Here is a 16761-nt window from a genome sequence, read left to right as displayed (position 1 = left end):
CGGTATATTGAACGTGAGATGTGGCCGTAGACATTACAAGAGGTGAAATGCAGGCTAGTTGTTTGGTAGGTTATGATGAGTGGATTTAATGTATATATTATACATGAATGTATTTAATATATATTAAGTTAATCTATATTTCACATATATATGTATTAAATTCTAATATATAAAAACAATCGAGTTATTTATTAATATATTCGATTTTCAAATCGCTTTCCTTGTGGCAAGACAGTGTTCTAATTAGAAAAAGAAAGGCCTACGGCACCCAGTATTCCCAGGCGGTCATCCATCCAAGTACTGACTGCGCTCTACGTTGCTTGACTTCGGTGATCGGACGAGAACCGGTATAGTCAACGTGATGTGGCCGTAGACATAACAAGAGGTCAATGTAGGCCATTTCAATTTCTCATCGTCGTGGCAACATAGTGTCATCAATTAGGAAAATAAAAGCCTACGGCACCCAGTATTCCCAGGCGGTCACCCATCCAAGTACTGACTGCGCTCTACGTTGCTTGACTTCGGTCATCGGACGAGAACCGGTATAGTCAACGTGATATGGCCGTAGACATAAGAAGAGGTCAATGTAGGCCATTTCAATTTCTCATCGTCGTGGCAACATAGTGTTATCAATTGTGAAAATAAAAGCCTACGGCACCCAGTATTCCCAGGCGGTCACCCACCTTAGTACTGACTGCGCTCTACGTTGCTTGACTTACCTGATCGGACGAGAACCGGTATATTGAACGTGATGTGGCCGTAGACATTACAAGAGGTGAAATGCAGGCTAGTTGTTTGGTAGGTTATGATGAGTGGATTTAATGTATATATTATACATGAATGTATTTAATATATATTAAGTTAATCTATATTTCACATATATATGTATTAAATTCTAATATATAAAAACAATCGAGTTATTTATTAATATATTCGATTTTCAAATCGCTTTCCTTGTGGCAAGACAGTGTTCTAATTAGAAAAAGAAAGGCCTACGGCACCCAGTATTCCCAGGCGGTCACCCATCCAAGTACTGACTGCGCTCTACGTTGCTTGACTTCGGTGATCGGACGAGAACCGGTATAGTCAACGTGATATGGCCGTAGACATAACAAGAGGTCAATGTAGGCCATTTTACTTTCTCATCGTCGTGGCAACATAGTGTTATCAATTGTGAAAATAAAAGCCTACGGCACCCAGTACTGACTGCGCTCTACGTTGCTTGACTTCGGTGATCGGACGAGAACCGGTATCGTCAACGTGATATGGCCGTAGACATAACAAGAGGTCAATGTAGGCCATTTCAATTTCTCATCGTCGTGGCAACATAGTGTTATCAATTAGGAAAATAAAAGCCTACGGCACCTAGTATTCCCAGGCGGTCACCCATCCAAGTACTGACTGCGCTCTACGTTGCTTGACTTCGGTGATCGGACGAGCACCGGTATCGTCAACGTGATGTGGCCGTAGACATAACAAGAGCTGAAATGCAGACTACTTGTGTGGTAGGTTATGATGAGTTGATTTAATATATATATTATACATGAATGGATTTAATATATATTATGTTAATCTATATTTTACATATATATGTATAAAATTCTAATACATAAAAACAAAGTAGTTATTTATAAATATATTCGATTTTCAAATCGCTTTCCTTGTGGCAAGACAATGTAGGCCATTTCAATTTCTCATCGTCGTGGCAACATAGTGTTATCAATTGGGAAAATAAAAGCCTACGGCACCCAGTACTGACTGCGCTCTACGTTGCTTGACTTCGGTGATCGGACGAGAACCGGTATCGTCAAAGTGATGTGGCCGTAGACATAACAAGAGGTGAAATGCAGACTACTTGTGTGGTAGGTTATGATGAGTTGATTTAATATATATATTATACATGAATGGATTTAATATATATTATGTTAATCTATATTTTACATATATATGTATAAAATTCTAATACATAAAAACAAAGTAGTTATTTATAAATATATTCGATTTTCAAATCGCTTTCCTTGTGACAAGAGGTCAATGTAGGCCATTTCAATTTCTCATCGTCGTGGCAATATAGTGTTATCAATTAGGAAAATAAAAGCCTACGGCACCCAGTATTCCCAGGCGGTCACCCATCCAAGTACTGACTGCGCTCTACGTTGCTTGACTTCGGTGATCGGACGAGAACCGGTATAGTCAACGTGATATGGCCGTAGACATAACAAGAGGTCAATGTAGGCCATTTCAATTTTTCATCGTCGTGGCAACATAGTGTTATCAATTAGGAAAATAAAAGCCTACGGCACCCAGTATTCCCAGGGGGTCACCCATCCAAGTACTGACTGCGCTCTACGTTGCTTGACTTCGGTGATCGGACGAGAACCGGTATAGTCAACGTGATATGGCCGTAGACATAACAAGAGGTCAATGTAGGCCATTTGAATTTCTCATCGTCGTGGCAACATAGCGTTATCAATTATGAAAATAAAAGCCTACGACACCCAGTATTCCCAGGCGGTCATCCATCCAAGTACTGACTGCGCTCTTCGTTGCTTGACTTCGGTGATCGGACGAGAACCGGTATAGTCAACGTGATATGGCCGTAGACTTAACAAGAGGTCAATGTAGGCCATTTCAATTTTTCATCGTCGTGGCAACATAGTGTTATCAATTAGGAAAATAAAAGCCTACGGCACCCAGTATTCCCAGGCGGTCACCCACCTTAGTACTGACTGCGCTCTACGTTGCTTGACTTACCTGATCGGACGAGAACCGGTATATTGAACGTGATGTGGCCGTAGACATTACAAGAGGTGAAATGCAGGCTAGTTGTTTGGTAGGTTATGATGAGTGGATTTAATGTATATATTATACATGAATGTATTTAATATATATTAAGTTAATCTATATTTCACATATATATGTATTAAATTCTAATATATAAAAACAATCGAGTTATTTATTAATATATTCGATTTTCAAATCGCTTTCCTTGTGGCAAGACAGTGTTCTAATTAGGAAAAGGAAGGCCTACGGCACCCAGTATTCCCAGGCGGTCACCCATCCAAGTACTGACTGCGCTCTACGTTGCTTGACTTCGGTGATCGGACGAGAACCGGTATAGTCAACGTGATATGGCCGTAGACATAACAAGAGGTCAATGGAGGCCATTTCAATTTCTCATCGTCGTGGCAACATAGTGTTATCAATTGTGAAAATAAAAGCCTACGGCACCCAGTATTCCCAGGCGGTCACCCACCTTAGTACTGACTGCGCTCTACGTTGCTTGACTTACCTGATCGGACGAGAACCGGTATATTGAACGTGATGTGGCCGTAGACATTACAAGAGGTGAAATGCAGGCTAGTTGTTTGGTAGGTTATGATGAGTGGATTTAATGTATATATTATACATGAATGTATTTAATATATATTAAGTTAATCTATATTTCACATATATATGTATTAAATTCTAATATATAAAAACAATCGAGTTATTTATTAATATATTCGATTTTCAAATCGCTTTCCTTGTGGCAAGACAGTGTTCTAATTAGAAAAAGAAAGGCCTACGGCACCCAGTATTCCCAGGCGGTCATCCATCCAAGTACTGACTGCGCTCTACGTTGCTTGACTTCGGTGATCGGACGAGAACCGGTATAGTCAACGTGATGTGGCCGTAGACATAAGAAGAGGTCAATGTAGGCCATTTCAATTTCTCATCGTCGTGGCAACATAGTGTCATCAATTAGGAAAATAAAAGCCTACGGCACCCAGTATTCCCAGGCGGTCACCCATCCAAGTACTGACTGCGCTCTACGTTGCTTGACTTCGGTGATCGGACGAGAACCGGTATAGTCAACGTGATATGGCCGTAGACATAAGAAGAGGTCAATGTAGGCCATTTCAATTTCTCATCGTCGTGGCAACATAGTGTTATCAATTGTGAAAATAAAAGCCTACGGCACCCAGTATTCCCAGGCGGTCACCCACCTTAGTACTGACTGCGCTCTACGTTGCTTGACTTACCTGATCGGACGAGAACCGGTATATTGAACGTGATGTGGCCGTAGACATTACAAGAGGTGAAATGCAGGCTAGTTGTTTGGTAGGTTATGATGAGTGGATTTAATGTATATATTATACATGAATGTATTTAATATATATTAAGTTAATCTATATTTCACATATATATGTATTAAATTCTAATATATAAAAACAATCGAGTTATTTATTAATATATTCGATTTTCAAATCGCTTTCCTTGTGGCAAGACAGTGTTCTAATTAGAAAAAGAAAGGCCTACGGCACCCAGTATTCCCAGGCGGTCACCCATCCAAGTACTGACTGCGCTCTACGTTGCTTGACTTCGGTGATCGGACGAGAACCGGTATAGTCAACGTGATATGGCCGTAGACATAACAAGAGGTCAATGTAGGCCATTTCACTTTCTCATCGTCGTGGCAACATAGTGTTATCAATTGGGAAAATAAAAGCCTACGGCACCCAGCTCTGACTGCGCTCTACGTTGCTTGACTTCGGTGATCGGACGAGAACCGGTATCGTCAACGTGATATGGCCGTAGACATAACAAGAGGTCAATGTAGGCCATTTCACTTTCTCATCGTCGTGGCAACATAGTGTTATCAATTAGGAAAATAAAAGCCTACGGCACCCAGTATTCCCAGGCGGTCACCCATCCAAGTACTGACTGCGCTCTACGTTGCTTGACTTCGGTGATCGGACGAGCACCGGTATCGTCAACGTGATGTGGCCGTAGACATTACAAGAGGTGAAATGCAGACTACTTGTGTGGTAGGTTATGATGAGTTGATTTAATATATATATTATACATGAATGGATTTAATATATATTATGTTAATCTATATTTTACATATATATGTATAAAATTCTAATACATAAAAACAAAGTAGTTATTTATAAATATATTCGATTTTCAAATCGCTTTCCTTGTGGCAAGACAATGTAGGCCATTTCAATTTCTCATCGTCGTGGCAACATAGTGTTATCAATTGGGAAAATCAAAGCCTACGGCACCCAGTACTGACTGCGCTCTACGTTGCTTGACTTCGGTGATCGGACGAGAACCGGTATCGTCAACGTGATGTGGCCGTAGACATAACAAGAGGTGAAATGCAGACTACTTGTGTGGTAGGTTATGATGAGTTGATTTAATATATATATTATACATGAATGGATTTAATATATATTATGTTAATCTATATTTTACATATATATGTATAAAATTCTAATACATAAAAACAAAGTAGTTATTTATAAATATATTGGATTTTCAAATCGCTTTCCTTGTGACAAGAGGTCAATGTAGGCCATTTCAATTTCTCATCGTCGTGGCAACATAGTGTTATCAATTAGGAAAATAAAAGCCTACGGCACCCAGTATTCCCAGGCGGTCACCCATCCAAGTACTGACTGCGCTCTACGTTGCTTGACTTCGGTGATCGGACGAGAACCGGTATAGTCAACGTGATATGGCCGTAGACATAACAAGAGGTCAATGTAGGCCATTTCAATTTTTCATCGTCGTGGCAACATAGTGTTATCAATTAGGAAAATAAAAGCCTACGGCACCCAGTATTCCCAGGGGGTCACCCATCCAAGTACTGACTGCGCTCTACGTTGCTTGACTTCGGTGATCGGACGAGAACCGGTATAGTCAACGTGATATGGCCGTAGACATAACAAGAGGTCAATGTAGGCCATTTCAATTTCTCATCGTCGTGGCAACATAGTGTTATCAATTATGAAAATAAAAGCCTACGACACCCAGTATTCCCAGGCGGTCATCCATCCAAGTACTGACTGCGCTCTTCGTTGCTTGACTTCGGTGATCGGACGAGAACCGGTATAGTCAACGTGATATGGCCGTAGACATAACAAGAGGTCAATGTAGGCCATTTCAATTTTTCATCGTCGTGGCAACATAGTGTTATCAATTAGGAAAATAAAAGCCTACGGCACCCAGTATTCCCAGGGGGTCACCCATCCAAGTACTGACTGCGCTCTACGTTGCTTGACTTCGGTGATCGGACGAGAACCGGTATAGTCAACGTGATATGGCCGTAGACATAACAAGAGGTCAATGTAGGCCATTTCAATTTCTCATCGTCGTGGCAACATAGTGTTATCAATTAGGAAAATAAAAGCCTACGACACCCAGTATTCCCAGGCGGTCATCCATCCAAGTACTGACTGCGCTCTACGTTGCTTGACTTCGGTGATCGGACGAGAACCGGTATAGTCAACGTGATGTGGCCGTAGACATAAGAAGAGGTCAATGTAGGCCATTTCAATTTCTCATCGTCGTGGCAACATAGTGTCATCAATTAGGAAAATAAAAGCCTACGGCACCCAGTATTCCCAGGCGGTCACCCATCCAAGTACTGACTGCGCTCTACGTTGCTTGACTTCGGTCATCGGACGAGAACCGGTATAGTCAACGTGATATGGCCGTAGACATAACAAGAGGTCAATGTAGGCCATTTCAATTTCTCATCGTCGTGGCAACATAGTGTTATCAATTGTGAAAATAAAAGCCTACGGCACCCAGTATTCCCAGGCGGTCACCCACCTTACTACTGACTGCGCTCTACGTTGCTTGACTTACCTGATCGGACGAGAACCGGTATATTGAACGTGATGTGGCCGTAGACATTACAAGAGGTGAAATGCAGGCTAGTTGTTTGGTAGGTTATGATGAGTGGATTTAATGTATATATTATACATGAATGTATTTAATATATATTAAGTTAATCTATATTTCACATATATATGTATTAAATTCTAATATATAAAAACAATCGAGTTATTTATTAATATATTCGATTTTCAAATCGCTTTCCTTGTGGCAAGACAGTGTTCTAATTAGAAAAAGAAAGGCCTACGGCACCCAGTATTCCCGGGCGGTTACCCATCCAAGTACTGACTGCGCTCTACGTTGCTTGACTTCGGTGATCGGACGAGAACCGGTATCGTCAACGTGATATGGCCGTAGACATAACAAGAGGTCAATGTAGGCCATTTCAATTTTTCATCGTCGTGGCAACATAGTGTTATCAATTAGGAAAATAAAAGCCTACGGCACCCAGTATTCCCAGGCGGTCACCCACCTTAGTACTGACTGCGCTCTACGTTGCTTGACTTACCTGATCGGACGAGAACCGGTATATTGAACGTGATGTGGCCGTAGACATTACAAGAGGTGAAATGCAGGCTAGTTGTTTGGTAGGTTATGATGAGTGGATTTAATGTATATATTATACATGAATGTATTTAATATATATTAAGTTAATCTATATTTCACATATATATGTATTAAATTCTAATATATAAAAACAATCGAGTTATTTATTAATATATTCGATTTTCAAATCGCTTTCCTTGTGGCAAGACAGTGTTCTAATTAGGAAAAGGAAGGCCTACGGCACCCAGTATTCCCAGGCGGTCACCCATCCAAGTACTGACTGCGCTCTACGTTGCTTGACTTCGGTGATCGGACGAGAACCGGTATAGTCAACGTGATATGGCCGTTTACATAAGAGGTCAATGTAGGCCATTTCACTTTCTCATCGTCGTGGCAACATAGTGTTATCAATTAGGAAAGTAAAAGCCTACGGCACCCAGTATTCCTAGGCGGTCACCCATCCAAGTACTGACTGCGCTCTACGTTGCTTGACTTCGGTGATCGGACGAGAACCGGTATAGTCAACGTGATATGGCCGTAGACATAAGAAGAGGTCAATGGAGGCCATTTCAATTTCTCATCGTCGTGGCAACATAGTGTTATCAATTATGAAAATAACAGCCTACGACACCCAGTATTCCCAGGCGGTCACCCATCCAAGTACTGACTGCGCTCTACGTTGCTTGACTTCGGTGATCGGACGAGAACCGGTATAGTCAACGTGATATGGCCGTAGACATAACAAGAGGTCAATGTAGGCCATTTCAATTTTTCATCGTCGTGGCAACATAGTGTTATCAATTAGGAAAATAAAAGCCTACGGCACCCAGTATTCCCAGGCGGTCACCCACCTTAGTACTGACTGCGCTCTACGTTGCTTGACTTACCTGATCGGACGAGAACCGGTATATTGAACGTGATGTGGCCGTAGACATTACAAGAGGTGAAATGCAGGCTAGTTGTTTGGTAGGTTATGATGAGTGGATTTAATGTATATATTATACATGAATGTATTTAATATATATTAAGTTAATCTATATTTCACATATATATGTATTAAATTCTAATATATAAAAACAATCGAGTTATTTATTAATATATTCGATTTTCAAATCGCTTTCCTTGTGGCAAGACAGTGTTCTAATTAGGAAAAGGAAGGCCTACGGCACCCAGTATTCCCAGGCGGTCACCCATCCAAGTACTGACTGCGCTCTACGTTGCTTGACTTCGGTGATCGGACGAGAACCGGTATAGTCAACGTGATATGGCCGTTTACATAAGAGGTCAATGGAGGCCATTTCAATTTCTCATCGTCGTGGCAACATAGTGTTATCAATTATGAAAATAACAGCCTACGACACCCAGTATTCCCAGGCGGTCACCCATCCAAGTACTGACTGCGCTCTACGTTGCTTGACTTCGATGATCGGACGAGAACCGGTATAGTCAACGTGATATGGCCGTAGACATAACAAGAGGTCAATGTAGGCCATTTCAATTTTTCATCGTCGTGGCAACATAGTGTTATCAATTAGGAAAATAAAAGCCTACGGCACCCAGTATTCCCAGGCGGTCACCCATCCAAGTACTGACTGCGCTCTACGTTGCTTGACTTCGGCGATCGGACGAGAACCGGTATAGTCAACGTGATATGGCCGTAGACATAACAAGAGGTCAATGTAGGCCATTTCAATTTTTCATCGTCGTGGCAACATAGTGTTATCAATTAGGAAAATAAAAGCCTACGGCACCCAGTATTCCCAGGCGGTCACCCACCTTAGTACTGACTGCGCTCTACGTTGCTTGACTTCGGTGATTGGACGAGAACCGGTATATTGAACGTGATGTGGCCGTAGACATTACAAGAGGTGAAATGCAGGCTAGTTGTTTGGTAGGTTATGATGAGTGGATTTAATGTATATATTATACATGAATGTATTTAATATATATTAAGTTAATCTATATTTCACATATATATGTATTAAATTCTAATATATAAAAACAATCGAGTTATTTATTAATATATTCGATTTTCAAATCGCTTTCCTTGTGGCAAGACAGTGTTCTAATTAGAAAAAGAAAGGCCTACGGCACCCAGTATTCCCAGGCGGTCATCCATCCAAGTACTGACTGCGCTCTACGTTGCTTGACTTCGGTGATCGGACGAGAACCGGTATAGTCAACGTGATGTGGCCGTAGACATAAGAAGAGGTCAATGTAGGCCATTTCAATTTCTCATCGTCGTGGCAACATAGTGTCATCAATTAGGAAAATAAAAGCCTACGGCACCCAGTATTCCCAGGCGGTCACCCATCCAAGTACTGACTGCGCTCTACGTTGCTTGACTTCGGTGATCGGACGAGAACCGGTATAGTCAACGTGATATGGCCGTAGACATAAGAAGAGGTCAATGTAGGCCATTTCAATTTTTCATCGTCGTGGCAACATAGTGTTATCAATTAGAAAAATAAAAGCCTACGGCACCCAGTATTCCCAGGCGGTCACCCATCCAAGTACTGACTGCGCTCTACGTTGCTTGACTTCGGTGATCGGACGAGAACCGGTATAGTCAACGTGATATGGCCGTAGACATAACAAGAGGTCAATGTAGGCCATTTCAATTTTTCATCGTCGTGGCAACATAGTGTTATCAATTAGGAAAATAAAAGCCTACGGCACCCAGTATTCCCAGGCGGTCACCCACCTTAGTACTGACTGCGCTCTACGTTGCTTGACTTCGGTGATTGGACGAGAACCGGTATATTGAACGTGATGTGGCCGTAGACATTACAAGAGGTGAAATGCAGGCTAGTTGTTTGGTAGGTTATGATGAGTGGATTTAATGTATATATTATACATGAATGTATTTAATATATATTAAGTTAATCTATATTTCACATATATATGTATTAAATTCTAATATATAAAAACAATCGAGTTATTTATTAATATATTCGATTTTCAAATCGCTTTCCTTGTGGCAAGACAGTGTTCTAATTAGGAAAAGGAAGGCCTACGGCACCCAGTATTCCCAGGCGGTCACCCATCCAAGTACTGACTGCGCTCTACGTTGCTTGACTTCGGTGATCGGACGAGAACCGGTATAGTCAACGTGATATGGCCGTAGACATAACAAGAGGTCAATGGAGGCCATTTCAATTTCTCATCGTCGTGGCAACATAGTGTTATCAATTGTGAAAATAAAAGCCTACGGCACCCAGTATTCCCAGGCGGTCACCCACCTTAGTACTGACTGCGCTCTACGTTGCTTGACTTACCTGATCGGACGAGAACCGGTATATTGAACGTGATGTGGCCGTAGACATTACAAGAGGTGAAATGCAGGCTAGTTGTTTGGTAGGTTATGATGAGTGGATTTAATGTATATATTATACATGAATGTATTTAATATATATTAAGTTAATCTATATTTCACATATATATGTATTAAATTCTAATATATAAAAACAATCGAGTTATTTATTAATATATTCGATTTTCAAATCGCTTTCCTTGTGGCAAGACAGTGTTCTAATTAGAAAAAGAAAGGCCTACGGCACCCAGTATTCCCAGGCGGTCATCCATCCAAGTACTGACTGCGCTCTACGTTGCTTGACTTCGGTGATCGGACGAGAACCGGTATAGTCAACGTGATGTGGCCGTAGACATAAGAAGAGGTCAATGTAGGCCATTTCAATTTCTCATCGTCGTGGCAACATAGTGTCATCAATTAGGAAAATAAAAGCCTACGGCACCCAGTATTCCCAGGCGGTCACCCATCCAAGTACTGACTGCGCTCTACGTTGCTTGACTTCGGTGATCGGACGAGAACCGGTATAGTCAACGTGATATGGCCGTAGACATAAGAAGAGGTCAATGTAGGCCATTTCAATTTCTCATCGTCGTGGCAACATAGTGTTATCAATTGGGAAAATAAAAGCCTACGGCACCCAGTATTCCCAGGCGGTCACCCACCTTAGTACTGACTGCGCTCTACGTTGCTTGACTTACCTGATCGGACGAGAACCGGTATATTGAACGTGATGTGGCCGTAGACATTACAAGAGGTGAAATGCAGGCTAGTTGTTTGGTAGGTTATGATGAGTGGATTTAATGTATATATTATACATGAATGTATTTAATATATATTAAGTTAATCTATATTTCACATATATATGTATTAAATTCTAATATATAAAAACAATCGAGTTATTTATTAATATATTCGATTTTCAAATCGCTTTCCTTGTGGCAAGACAGTGTTCTAATTAGAAAAAGAAAGGCCTACGGCACCCAGTATTCCCAGGCGGTCATCCATCCAAGTACTGACTGCGCTCTACGTTGCTTGACTTCGGTGATCGGACGAGAACCGGTATAGTCAACGTGATGTGGCCGTAGACATAAGAAGAGGTCAATGTAGGCCATTTCAATTTCTCATCGTCGTGGCAACATAGTGTCATCAATTAGGAAAATAAAAGCCTACGGCACCCAGTATTCCCAGGCGGTCACCCATCCAAGTACTGACTGCGCTCTACGTTGCTTGACTTCGGTGATCGGACGAGAACCGGTATAGTCAACGTGATATGGCCGTAGACATAAGAAGAGGTCAATGTAGGCCATTTCAATTTCTCATCGTCGTGGCAACATAGTGTTATCAATTGTGAAAATAAAAGCCTACGGCACCCAGTATTCCCAGGCGGTCACCCACCTTAGTACTGACTGCGCTCTACGTTGCTTGACTTACCTGATCGGACGAGAACCGGTATATTGAACGTGATGTGGCCGTAGACATTACAAGAGGTGAAATGCAGGCTAGTTGTTTGGTAGGTTATGATGAGTGGATTTAATGTATATATTATACATGAATGTATTTAATATATATTAAGTTAATCTATATTTCACATATATATGTATTAAATTCTAATATATAAAAACAATCGAGTTATTTATTAATATATTCGATTTTCAAATCGCTTTCCTTGTGGCAAGACAGTGTTCTAATTAGGAAAAGGAAGGCCTACGGCACCCAGTATTCCCAGGCGGTCACCCATCCAAGTACTGACTGCGCTCTACGTTGCTTGACTTCGGTGATCGGACGAGAACCGGTATAGTCAACGTGATATGGCCGTTTACATAAGAGGTCAATGGAGGCCATTTCAATTTCTCATCGTCGTGGCAACATAGTGTTATCAATTATGAAAATAACAGCCTACGACACCCAGTATTCCCAGGCGGTCACCCATCCAAGTACTGACTGCGCTCTACGTTGCTTGACTTCGATGATCGGACGAGAACCGGTATAGTCAACGTGATATGGCCGTAGACATAACAAGAGGTCAATGTAGGCCATTTCAATTTTTCATCGTCGTGGCAACATAGTGTTATCAATTAGGAAAATAAAAGCCTACGGCACCCAGTATTCCCAGGCGGTCACCCATCCAAGTACTGACTGCGCTCTACGTTGCTTGACTTCGGCGATCGGACGAGAACCGGTATAGTCAACGTGATATGGCCGTAGACATAACAAGAGGTCAATGTAGGCCATTTCAATTTTTCATCGTCGTGGCAACATAGTGTTATCAATTAGGAAAATAAAAGCCTACGGCACCCAGTATTCCCAGGCGGTCACCCACCTTAGTACTGACTGCGCTCTACGTTGCTTGACTTCGGTGATTGGACGAGAACCGGTATATTGAACGTGATGTGGCCGTAGACATTACAAGAGGTGAAATGCAGGCTAGTTGTTTGGTAGGTTATGATGAGTGGATTTAATGTATATATTATACATGAATGTATTTAATATATATTAAGTTAATCTATATTTCACATATATATGTATTAAATTCTAATATATAAAAACAATCGAGTTTTTTATTAATATATTCGATTTTCAAATCGCTTTCCTTGTGGCAAGACAGTGTTCTAATTAGAAAAAGAAAGGCCTACGGCACCCAGTATTCCCAGGCGGTCATCCATCCAAGTACTGACTGCGCTCTACGTTGCTTGACTTCGGTGATCGGACGAGAACCGGTATAGTCAACGTGATGTGGCCGTAGACATAAGAAGAGGTCAATGTAGGCCATTTCAATTTCTCATCGTCGTGGCAACATAGTGTCATCAATTAGGAAAATAAAAGCCTACGGCACCCAGTATTCCCAGGCGGTCACCCATCCAAGTACTGACTGCGCTCTACGTTGCTTGACTTCGGTGATCGGACGAGAACCGGTATAGTCAACGTGATATGGCCGTAGACATAAGAAGAGGTCAATGTAGGCCATTTCAATTTTTCATCGTCGTGGCAACATAGTGTTATCAATTAGAAAAATAAAAGCCTACGGCACCCAGTATTCCCAGGCGGTCACCCATCCAAGTACTGACTGCGCTCTACGTTGCTTGACTTCGGTGATCGGACGAGAACCGGTATAGTCAACGTGATATGGCCGTAGACATAACAAGAGGTCAATGTAGGCCATTTCAATTTTTCATCGTCGTGGCAACATAGTGTTATCAATTAGGAAAATAAAAGCCTACGGCACCCAGTATTCCCAGGCGGTCACCCACTTTAGTACTGACTGCGCTCTACGTTGCTTGACTTCGGTGATTGGACGAGAACCGGTATATTGAACGTGATGTGGCCGTAGACATTACAAGAGGTGAAATGCAGGCTAGTTGTTTGGTAGGTTATGATGAGTGGATTTAATGTATATATTATACATGAATGTATTTAATATATATTAAGTTAATCTATATTTCACATATATATGTATTAAATTCTAATATATAAAAACAATCGAGTTATTTATTAATATATTCGATTTTCAAATCGCTTTCCTTGTGGCAAGACAGTGTTCTAATTAGGAAAAGGAAGGCCTACGGCACCCAGTATTCCCAGGCGGTCACCCATCCAAGTACTGACTGCGCTCTACGTTGCTTGACTTCGGTGATCGGACGAGAACCGGTATAGTCAACGTGATATGGCCGTAGACATAACAAGAGGTCAATGGAGGCCATTTCAATTTCTCATCGTCGTGGCAACATAGTGTTATCAATTGTGAAAATAAAAGCCTACGGCACCCAGTATTCCCAGGCGGTCACCCACCTTAGTACTGACTGCGCTCTACGTTGCTTGACTTACCTGATCGGACGAGAACCGGTATATTGAACGTGATGTGGCCGTAGACATTACAAGAGGTGAAATGCAGGCTAGTTGTTTGGTAGGTTATGATGAGTGGATTTAATGTATATATTATACATGAATGTATTTAATATATATTAAGTTAATCTATATTTCACATATATATGTATTAAATTCTAATATATAAAAACAATCGAGTTATTTATTAATATATTCGATTTTCAAATCGCTTTCCTTGTGGCAAGACAGTGTTCTAATTAGAAAAAGAAAGGCCTACGGCACCCAGTATTCCCAGGCGGTCATCCATCCAAGTACTGACTGCGCTCTACGTTGCTTGACTTCGGTGATCGGACGAGAACCGGTATAGTCAACGTGATGTGGCCGTAGACATAAGAAGAGGTCAATGTAGGCCATTTCAATTTCTCATCGTCGTGGCAACATAGTGTCATCAATTAGGAAAATAAAAGCCTACGGCACCCAGTATTCCCAGGCGGTCACCCATCCAAGTACTGACTGCGCTCTACGTTGCTTGACTTCGGTGATCGGACGAGAACCGGTATAGTCAACGTGATATGGCCGTAGACATAACAAGAGGTCAATGGAGGCCATTTCAATTTCTCATCGTCGTGGCAACATAGTGTTATCAATTGTGAAAATAAAAGCCTACGGCACCCAGTATTCCCAGGCGGTCACCCACCTTAGTACTGACTGCGCTCTACGTTGCTTGACTTACCTGATCGGACGAGAACCGGTATATTGAACGTGATGTGGCCGTAGACATTACAAGAGGTGAAATGCAGGCTAGTTGTTTGGTAGGTTATGATGAGTGGATTTAATGTATATATTATACATGAATGTATTTAATATATATTAAGTTAATCTATATTTCACATATATATGTATTAAATTCTAATATATAAAAACAATCGAGTTATTTATTAATATATTCGATTTTCAAATCGCTTTCCTTGTGGCAAGACAGTGTTCTAATTAGAAAAAGAAAGGCCTACGGCACCCAGTATTCCCAGGCGGTCATCCATCCAAGTACTGACTGCGCTCTACGTTGCTTGACTTCGGTGATCGGACGAGAACCGGTATAGTCAACGTGATGTGGCCGTAGACATAAGAAGAGGTCAATGTAGGCCATTTCAATTTCTCATCGTCGTGGCAACATAGTGTCATCAATTAGGAAAATAAAAGCCTACGGCACCCAGTATTCCCAGGCGGTCACCCATCCAAGTACTGACTGCGCTCTACGTTGCTTGACTTCGGTGATCGGACGAGAACCGGTATAGTCAACGTGATATGGCCGTAGACATAAGAAGAGGTCAATGTAGGCCATTTCAATTTCTCATCGTCGTGGCAACATAGTGTTATCAATTGTGAAAATAAAAGCCTACGGCACCCAGTATTCCCAGGCGGTCACCCACCTTAGTACTGACTGCGCTCTACGTTGCTTGACTTACCTGATCGGACGAGAACCGGTATATTGAACGTGATGTGGCCGTAGACATTACAAGAGGTGAAATGCAGGCTAGTTGTTTGGTAGGTTATGATGAGTGGATTTAATGTATATATTATACATGAATGTATTTAATATATATTAAGTTAATCTATATTTCACATATATATGTATTAAATTCTAATATATAAAAACAATCGAGTTATTTATTAATATATTCGATTTTCAAATCGCTTTCCTTGTGGCAAGACAGTGTTCTAATTAGAAAAAGAAAGGCCTACGGCACCCAGTATTCCCAGGCGGTCACCCATCCAAGTACTGACTGCGCTCTACGTTGCTTGACTTCGGTGATCGGACGAGAACCGGTATAGTCAACGTGATGTGGCCGTAGACATAAGAAGAGGTCAATGTAGGCCATTTCACTTTCTCATCGTCGTGGCAACATAGTGTTATCAATTGGGAAAATAAAAGCCTACGGCACCCAGCTCTGACTGCGCTCTACGTTGCTTGACTTCGGTGATCGGACGAGAACCGGTATAGTCAACGTGTTATGGCCGTAGACATAACAAGAGGTCAATGTAGGCCATTTCACTTTCTCATCGTCGTGGCAACATAGTGTTATCAATTGGGAAAATAAAAGCCTACGGCACCCAGTTCTGACTGCGCTCTACGTTGCTTGACTTCGGTGATCGGACGAGAACCGGTATCGTCAACGTGATATGGCCGTAGACATAACAAGAGGTCAATGTAGGCCATTTCAATTTCTCATCGTCGTGGCAACATAGTGTTATCAATTAGGAAAATAAAAGCCTACGGCACCCAGTATTCCCAGGCGGTCACCCATCCAAGTACTGACTGCGCTCTACGTTGCTTGACTTCGGTGATCGGACGAGCACCGGTATCGTCAACGTGATGTGGCCGTAGACATAACAAGAGCTGAAAT

General features: G+C 41.6%; 38 non-coding genes and 25 pseudogenes across 38 annotated transcripts; all 63 read right to left on the bottom strand.

Annotated features, from left to right (window-relative positions):
• Positions 1-256: 256 nt before the first annotated feature.
• On the bottom strand, positions 257-375 carry LOC139956003 (5S ribosomal RNA). Its single transcript, XR_011789228.1, has one exon. It is a non-coding gene; the product is annotated as a 5S ribosomal RNA (ribosomal RNA).
• Positions 376-451: 76 nt separating this feature from the next.
• On the bottom strand, positions 452-570 carry LOC139956092 (5S ribosomal RNA). The gene has a single exon (XR_011789316.1). It is a non-coding gene; the product is annotated as a 5S ribosomal RNA (ribosomal RNA).
• Positions 571-646: 76 nt separating this feature from the next.
• LOC139957539 (5S ribosomal RNA) lies at positions 647-765 on the bottom strand (annotated as a pseudogene).
• Positions 766-989: 224 nt separating this feature from the next.
• LOC139958037 (5S ribosomal RNA) lies at positions 990-1108 on the bottom strand. The gene has a single exon (XR_011789690.1). It is a non-coding gene; the product is annotated as a 5S ribosomal RNA (ribosomal RNA).
• A 245-nt stretch (positions 1109-1353) lies between these two features.
• Positions 1354-1472, bottom strand: LOC139956758 (5S ribosomal RNA; annotated as a pseudogene).
• Positions 1473-2096: 624 nt separating this feature from the next.
• On the bottom strand, positions 2097-2215 carry LOC139956907 (5S ribosomal RNA). The gene has a single exon (XR_011789425.1). It is a non-coding gene; the product is annotated as a 5S ribosomal RNA (ribosomal RNA).
• A 76-nt stretch (positions 2216-2291) lies between these two features.
• LOC139955020 (5S ribosomal RNA) lies at positions 2292-2410 on the bottom strand. The gene has a single exon (XR_011788274.1). It is a non-coding gene; the product is annotated as a 5S ribosomal RNA (ribosomal RNA).
• A 76-nt stretch (positions 2411-2486) lies between these two features.
• LOC139956708 (5S ribosomal RNA) lies at positions 2487-2605 on the bottom strand (annotated as a pseudogene).
• A 76-nt stretch (positions 2606-2681) lies between these two features.
• LOC139957538 (5S ribosomal RNA) lies at positions 2682-2800 on the bottom strand (annotated as a pseudogene).
• Positions 2801-3024: 224 nt separating this feature from the next.
• Positions 3025-3143, bottom strand: LOC139958025 (5S ribosomal RNA). The gene has a single exon (XR_011789679.1). It is a non-coding gene; the product is annotated as a 5S ribosomal RNA (ribosomal RNA).
• A 76-nt stretch (positions 3144-3219) lies between these two features.
• LOC139957537 (5S ribosomal RNA) lies at positions 3220-3338 on the bottom strand (annotated as a pseudogene).
• A 224-nt stretch (positions 3339-3562) lies between these two features.
• LOC139956002 (5S ribosomal RNA) lies at positions 3563-3681 on the bottom strand. Its single transcript, XR_011789227.1, has one exon. It is a non-coding gene; the product is annotated as a 5S ribosomal RNA (ribosomal RNA).
• A 76-nt stretch (positions 3682-3757) lies between these two features.
• LOC139956895 (5S ribosomal RNA) lies at positions 3758-3876 on the bottom strand. The gene has a single exon (XR_011789424.1). It is a non-coding gene; the product is annotated as a 5S ribosomal RNA (ribosomal RNA).
• Positions 3877-3952: 76 nt separating this feature from the next.
• LOC139957536 (5S ribosomal RNA) lies at positions 3953-4071 on the bottom strand (annotated as a pseudogene).
• A 224-nt stretch (positions 4072-4295) lies between these two features.
• On the bottom strand, positions 4296-4414 carry LOC139958013 (5S ribosomal RNA). Its single transcript, XR_011789668.1, has one exon. It is a non-coding gene; the product is annotated as a 5S ribosomal RNA (ribosomal RNA).
• Positions 4415-4659: 245 nt separating this feature from the next.
• LOC139956876 (5S ribosomal RNA) lies at positions 4660-4778 on the bottom strand (annotated as a pseudogene).
• A 624-nt stretch (positions 4779-5402) lies between these two features.
• On the bottom strand, positions 5403-5521 carry LOC139956883 (5S ribosomal RNA). The gene has a single exon (XR_011789423.1). It is a non-coding gene; the product is annotated as a 5S ribosomal RNA (ribosomal RNA).
• Positions 5522-5597: 76 nt separating this feature from the next.
• Positions 5598-5716, bottom strand: LOC139955019 (5S ribosomal RNA). The gene has a single exon (XR_011788273.1). It is a non-coding gene; the product is annotated as a 5S ribosomal RNA (ribosomal RNA).
• A 76-nt stretch (positions 5717-5792) lies between these two features.
• LOC139956707 (5S ribosomal RNA) lies at positions 5793-5911 on the bottom strand (annotated as a pseudogene).
• A 76-nt stretch (positions 5912-5987) lies between these two features.
• On the bottom strand, positions 5988-6106 carry LOC139955018 (5S ribosomal RNA). The gene has a single exon (XR_011788272.1). It is a non-coding gene; the product is annotated as a 5S ribosomal RNA (ribosomal RNA).
• A 76-nt stretch (positions 6107-6182) lies between these two features.
• LOC139956790 (5S ribosomal RNA) lies at positions 6183-6301 on the bottom strand (annotated as a pseudogene).
• Positions 6302-6377: 76 nt separating this feature from the next.
• Positions 6378-6496, bottom strand: LOC139956091 (5S ribosomal RNA). Its single transcript, XR_011789315.1, has one exon. It is a non-coding gene; the product is annotated as a 5S ribosomal RNA (ribosomal RNA).
• A 76-nt stretch (positions 6497-6572) lies between these two features.
• On the bottom strand, positions 6573-6691 carry LOC139957732 (5S ribosomal RNA; annotated as a pseudogene).
• Positions 6692-6915: 224 nt separating this feature from the next.
• On the bottom strand, positions 6916-7034 carry LOC139955879 (5S ribosomal RNA). Its single transcript, XR_011789107.1, has one exon. It is a non-coding gene; the product is annotated as a 5S ribosomal RNA (ribosomal RNA).
• Positions 7035-7110: 76 nt separating this feature from the next.
• Positions 7111-7229, bottom strand: LOC139957535 (5S ribosomal RNA; annotated as a pseudogene).
• Positions 7230-7453: 224 nt separating this feature from the next.
• On the bottom strand, positions 7454-7572 carry LOC139956037 (5S ribosomal RNA). The gene has a single exon (XR_011789261.1). It is a non-coding gene; the product is annotated as a 5S ribosomal RNA (ribosomal RNA).
• Positions 7573-7645: 73 nt separating this feature from the next.
• Positions 7646-7764, bottom strand: LOC139955257 (5S ribosomal RNA). Its single transcript, XR_011788502.1, has one exon. It is a non-coding gene; the product is annotated as a 5S ribosomal RNA (ribosomal RNA).
• A 76-nt stretch (positions 7765-7840) lies between these two features.
• Positions 7841-7959, bottom strand: LOC139955177 (5S ribosomal RNA). Its single transcript, XR_011788427.1, has one exon. It is a non-coding gene; the product is annotated as a 5S ribosomal RNA (ribosomal RNA).
• A 76-nt stretch (positions 7960-8035) lies between these two features.
• LOC139957534 (5S ribosomal RNA) lies at positions 8036-8154 on the bottom strand (annotated as a pseudogene).
• Positions 8155-8378: 224 nt separating this feature from the next.
• LOC139956036 (5S ribosomal RNA) lies at positions 8379-8497 on the bottom strand. Its single transcript, XR_011789260.1, has one exon. It is a non-coding gene; the product is annotated as a 5S ribosomal RNA (ribosomal RNA).
• Positions 8498-8570: 73 nt separating this feature from the next.
• Positions 8571-8689, bottom strand: LOC139956120 (5S ribosomal RNA; annotated as a pseudogene).
• Positions 8690-8765: 76 nt separating this feature from the next.
• Positions 8766-8884, bottom strand: LOC139955267 (5S ribosomal RNA). Its single transcript, XR_011788512.1, has one exon. It is a non-coding gene; the product is annotated as a 5S ribosomal RNA (ribosomal RNA).
• Positions 8885-8960: 76 nt separating this feature from the next.
• On the bottom strand, positions 8961-9079 carry LOC139957103 (5S ribosomal RNA; annotated as a pseudogene).
• Positions 9080-9303: 224 nt separating this feature from the next.
• Positions 9304-9422, bottom strand: LOC139956001 (5S ribosomal RNA). Its single transcript, XR_011789226.1, has one exon. It is a non-coding gene; the product is annotated as a 5S ribosomal RNA (ribosomal RNA).
• A 76-nt stretch (positions 9423-9498) lies between these two features.
• Positions 9499-9617, bottom strand: LOC139956872 (5S ribosomal RNA). The gene has a single exon (XR_011789422.1). It is a non-coding gene; the product is annotated as a 5S ribosomal RNA (ribosomal RNA).
• Positions 9618-9693: 76 nt separating this feature from the next.
• LOC139956861 (5S ribosomal RNA) lies at positions 9694-9812 on the bottom strand. Its single transcript, XR_011789421.1, has one exon. It is a non-coding gene; the product is annotated as a 5S ribosomal RNA (ribosomal RNA).
• Positions 9813-9888: 76 nt separating this feature from the next.
• On the bottom strand, positions 9889-10007 carry LOC139957100 (5S ribosomal RNA; annotated as a pseudogene).
• A 224-nt stretch (positions 10008-10231) lies between these two features.
• On the bottom strand, positions 10232-10350 carry LOC139958000 (5S ribosomal RNA). Its single transcript, XR_011789657.1, has one exon. It is a non-coding gene; the product is annotated as a 5S ribosomal RNA (ribosomal RNA).
• A 76-nt stretch (positions 10351-10426) lies between these two features.
• LOC139957533 (5S ribosomal RNA) lies at positions 10427-10545 on the bottom strand (annotated as a pseudogene).
• Positions 10546-10769: 224 nt separating this feature from the next.
• Positions 10770-10888, bottom strand: LOC139956000 (5S ribosomal RNA). Its single transcript, XR_011789225.1, has one exon. It is a non-coding gene; the product is annotated as a 5S ribosomal RNA (ribosomal RNA).
• Positions 10889-10964: 76 nt separating this feature from the next.
• On the bottom strand, positions 10965-11083 carry LOC139956850 (5S ribosomal RNA). Its single transcript, XR_011789420.1, has one exon. It is a non-coding gene; the product is annotated as a 5S ribosomal RNA (ribosomal RNA).
• Positions 11084-11159: 76 nt separating this feature from the next.
• On the bottom strand, positions 11160-11278 carry LOC139957532 (5S ribosomal RNA; annotated as a pseudogene).
• Positions 11279-11502: 224 nt separating this feature from the next.
• LOC139955999 (5S ribosomal RNA) lies at positions 11503-11621 on the bottom strand. Its single transcript, XR_011789224.1, has one exon. It is a non-coding gene; the product is annotated as a 5S ribosomal RNA (ribosomal RNA).
• Positions 11622-11697: 76 nt separating this feature from the next.
• LOC139956838 (5S ribosomal RNA) lies at positions 11698-11816 on the bottom strand. Its single transcript, XR_011789419.1, has one exon. It is a non-coding gene; the product is annotated as a 5S ribosomal RNA (ribosomal RNA).
• A 76-nt stretch (positions 11817-11892) lies between these two features.
• On the bottom strand, positions 11893-12011 carry LOC139957531 (5S ribosomal RNA; annotated as a pseudogene).
• A 224-nt stretch (positions 12012-12235) lies between these two features.
• On the bottom strand, positions 12236-12354 carry LOC139956035 (5S ribosomal RNA). Its single transcript, XR_011789259.1, has one exon. It is a non-coding gene; the product is annotated as a 5S ribosomal RNA (ribosomal RNA).
• A 73-nt stretch (positions 12355-12427) lies between these two features.
• LOC139956119 (5S ribosomal RNA) lies at positions 12428-12546 on the bottom strand (annotated as a pseudogene).
• A 76-nt stretch (positions 12547-12622) lies between these two features.
• Positions 12623-12741, bottom strand: LOC139955266 (5S ribosomal RNA). Its single transcript, XR_011788511.1, has one exon. It is a non-coding gene; the product is annotated as a 5S ribosomal RNA (ribosomal RNA).
• A 76-nt stretch (positions 12742-12817) lies between these two features.
• LOC139957099 (5S ribosomal RNA) lies at positions 12818-12936 on the bottom strand (annotated as a pseudogene).
• A 224-nt stretch (positions 12937-13160) lies between these two features.
• LOC139955997 (5S ribosomal RNA) lies at positions 13161-13279 on the bottom strand. The gene has a single exon (XR_011789222.1). It is a non-coding gene; the product is annotated as a 5S ribosomal RNA (ribosomal RNA).
• A 76-nt stretch (positions 13280-13355) lies between these two features.
• Positions 13356-13474, bottom strand: LOC139956827 (5S ribosomal RNA). Its single transcript, XR_011789418.1, has one exon. It is a non-coding gene; the product is annotated as a 5S ribosomal RNA (ribosomal RNA).
• A 76-nt stretch (positions 13475-13550) lies between these two features.
• Positions 13551-13669, bottom strand: LOC139956816 (5S ribosomal RNA). The gene has a single exon (XR_011789417.1). It is a non-coding gene; the product is annotated as a 5S ribosomal RNA (ribosomal RNA).
• Positions 13670-13745: 76 nt separating this feature from the next.
• Positions 13746-13864, bottom strand: LOC139957245 (5S ribosomal RNA; annotated as a pseudogene).
• A 224-nt stretch (positions 13865-14088) lies between these two features.
• Positions 14089-14207, bottom strand: LOC139957988 (5S ribosomal RNA). Its single transcript, XR_011789646.1, has one exon. It is a non-coding gene; the product is annotated as a 5S ribosomal RNA (ribosomal RNA).
• Positions 14208-14283: 76 nt separating this feature from the next.
• On the bottom strand, positions 14284-14402 carry LOC139957529 (5S ribosomal RNA; annotated as a pseudogene).
• Positions 14403-14626: 224 nt separating this feature from the next.
• Positions 14627-14745, bottom strand: LOC139955996 (5S ribosomal RNA). Its single transcript, XR_011789221.1, has one exon. It is a non-coding gene; the product is annotated as a 5S ribosomal RNA (ribosomal RNA).
• A 76-nt stretch (positions 14746-14821) lies between these two features.
• Positions 14822-14940, bottom strand: LOC139956803 (5S ribosomal RNA). The gene has a single exon (XR_011789415.1). It is a non-coding gene; the product is annotated as a 5S ribosomal RNA (ribosomal RNA).
• A 76-nt stretch (positions 14941-15016) lies between these two features.
• LOC139957528 (5S ribosomal RNA) lies at positions 15017-15135 on the bottom strand (annotated as a pseudogene).
• Positions 15136-15359: 224 nt separating this feature from the next.
• Positions 15360-15478, bottom strand: LOC139955995 (5S ribosomal RNA). Its single transcript, XR_011789220.1, has one exon. It is a non-coding gene; the product is annotated as a 5S ribosomal RNA (ribosomal RNA).
• A 76-nt stretch (positions 15479-15554) lies between these two features.
• On the bottom strand, positions 15555-15673 carry LOC139956792 (5S ribosomal RNA). Its single transcript, XR_011789414.1, has one exon. It is a non-coding gene; the product is annotated as a 5S ribosomal RNA (ribosomal RNA).
• Positions 15674-15749: 76 nt separating this feature from the next.
• On the bottom strand, positions 15750-15868 carry LOC139957527 (5S ribosomal RNA; annotated as a pseudogene).
• Positions 15869-16092: 224 nt separating this feature from the next.
• Positions 16093-16211, bottom strand: LOC139955164 (5S ribosomal RNA). The gene has a single exon (XR_011788415.1). It is a non-coding gene; the product is annotated as a 5S ribosomal RNA (ribosomal RNA).
• Positions 16212-16625: 414 nt separating this feature from the next.
• On the bottom strand, positions 16626-16744 carry LOC139956875 (5S ribosomal RNA; annotated as a pseudogene).
• Between the last annotated feature and the right edge of the window lie 17 nt (positions 16745-16761).

This window comes from Apostichopus japonicus, chromosome 17 (genome assembly GCF_037975245.1).
Source record: "Apostichopus japonicus isolate 1M-3 chromosome 17, ASM3797524v1, whole genome shotgun sequence".
Taxonomy (NCBI): domain Eukaryota; kingdom Metazoa; phylum Echinodermata; class Holothuroidea; order Aspidochirotida; family Stichopodidae; genus Apostichopus; species Apostichopus japonicus.
Note: the sequence above shows the minus strand (reverse complement) of the source record. Positions and strands in the feature narration are given on the sequence as shown.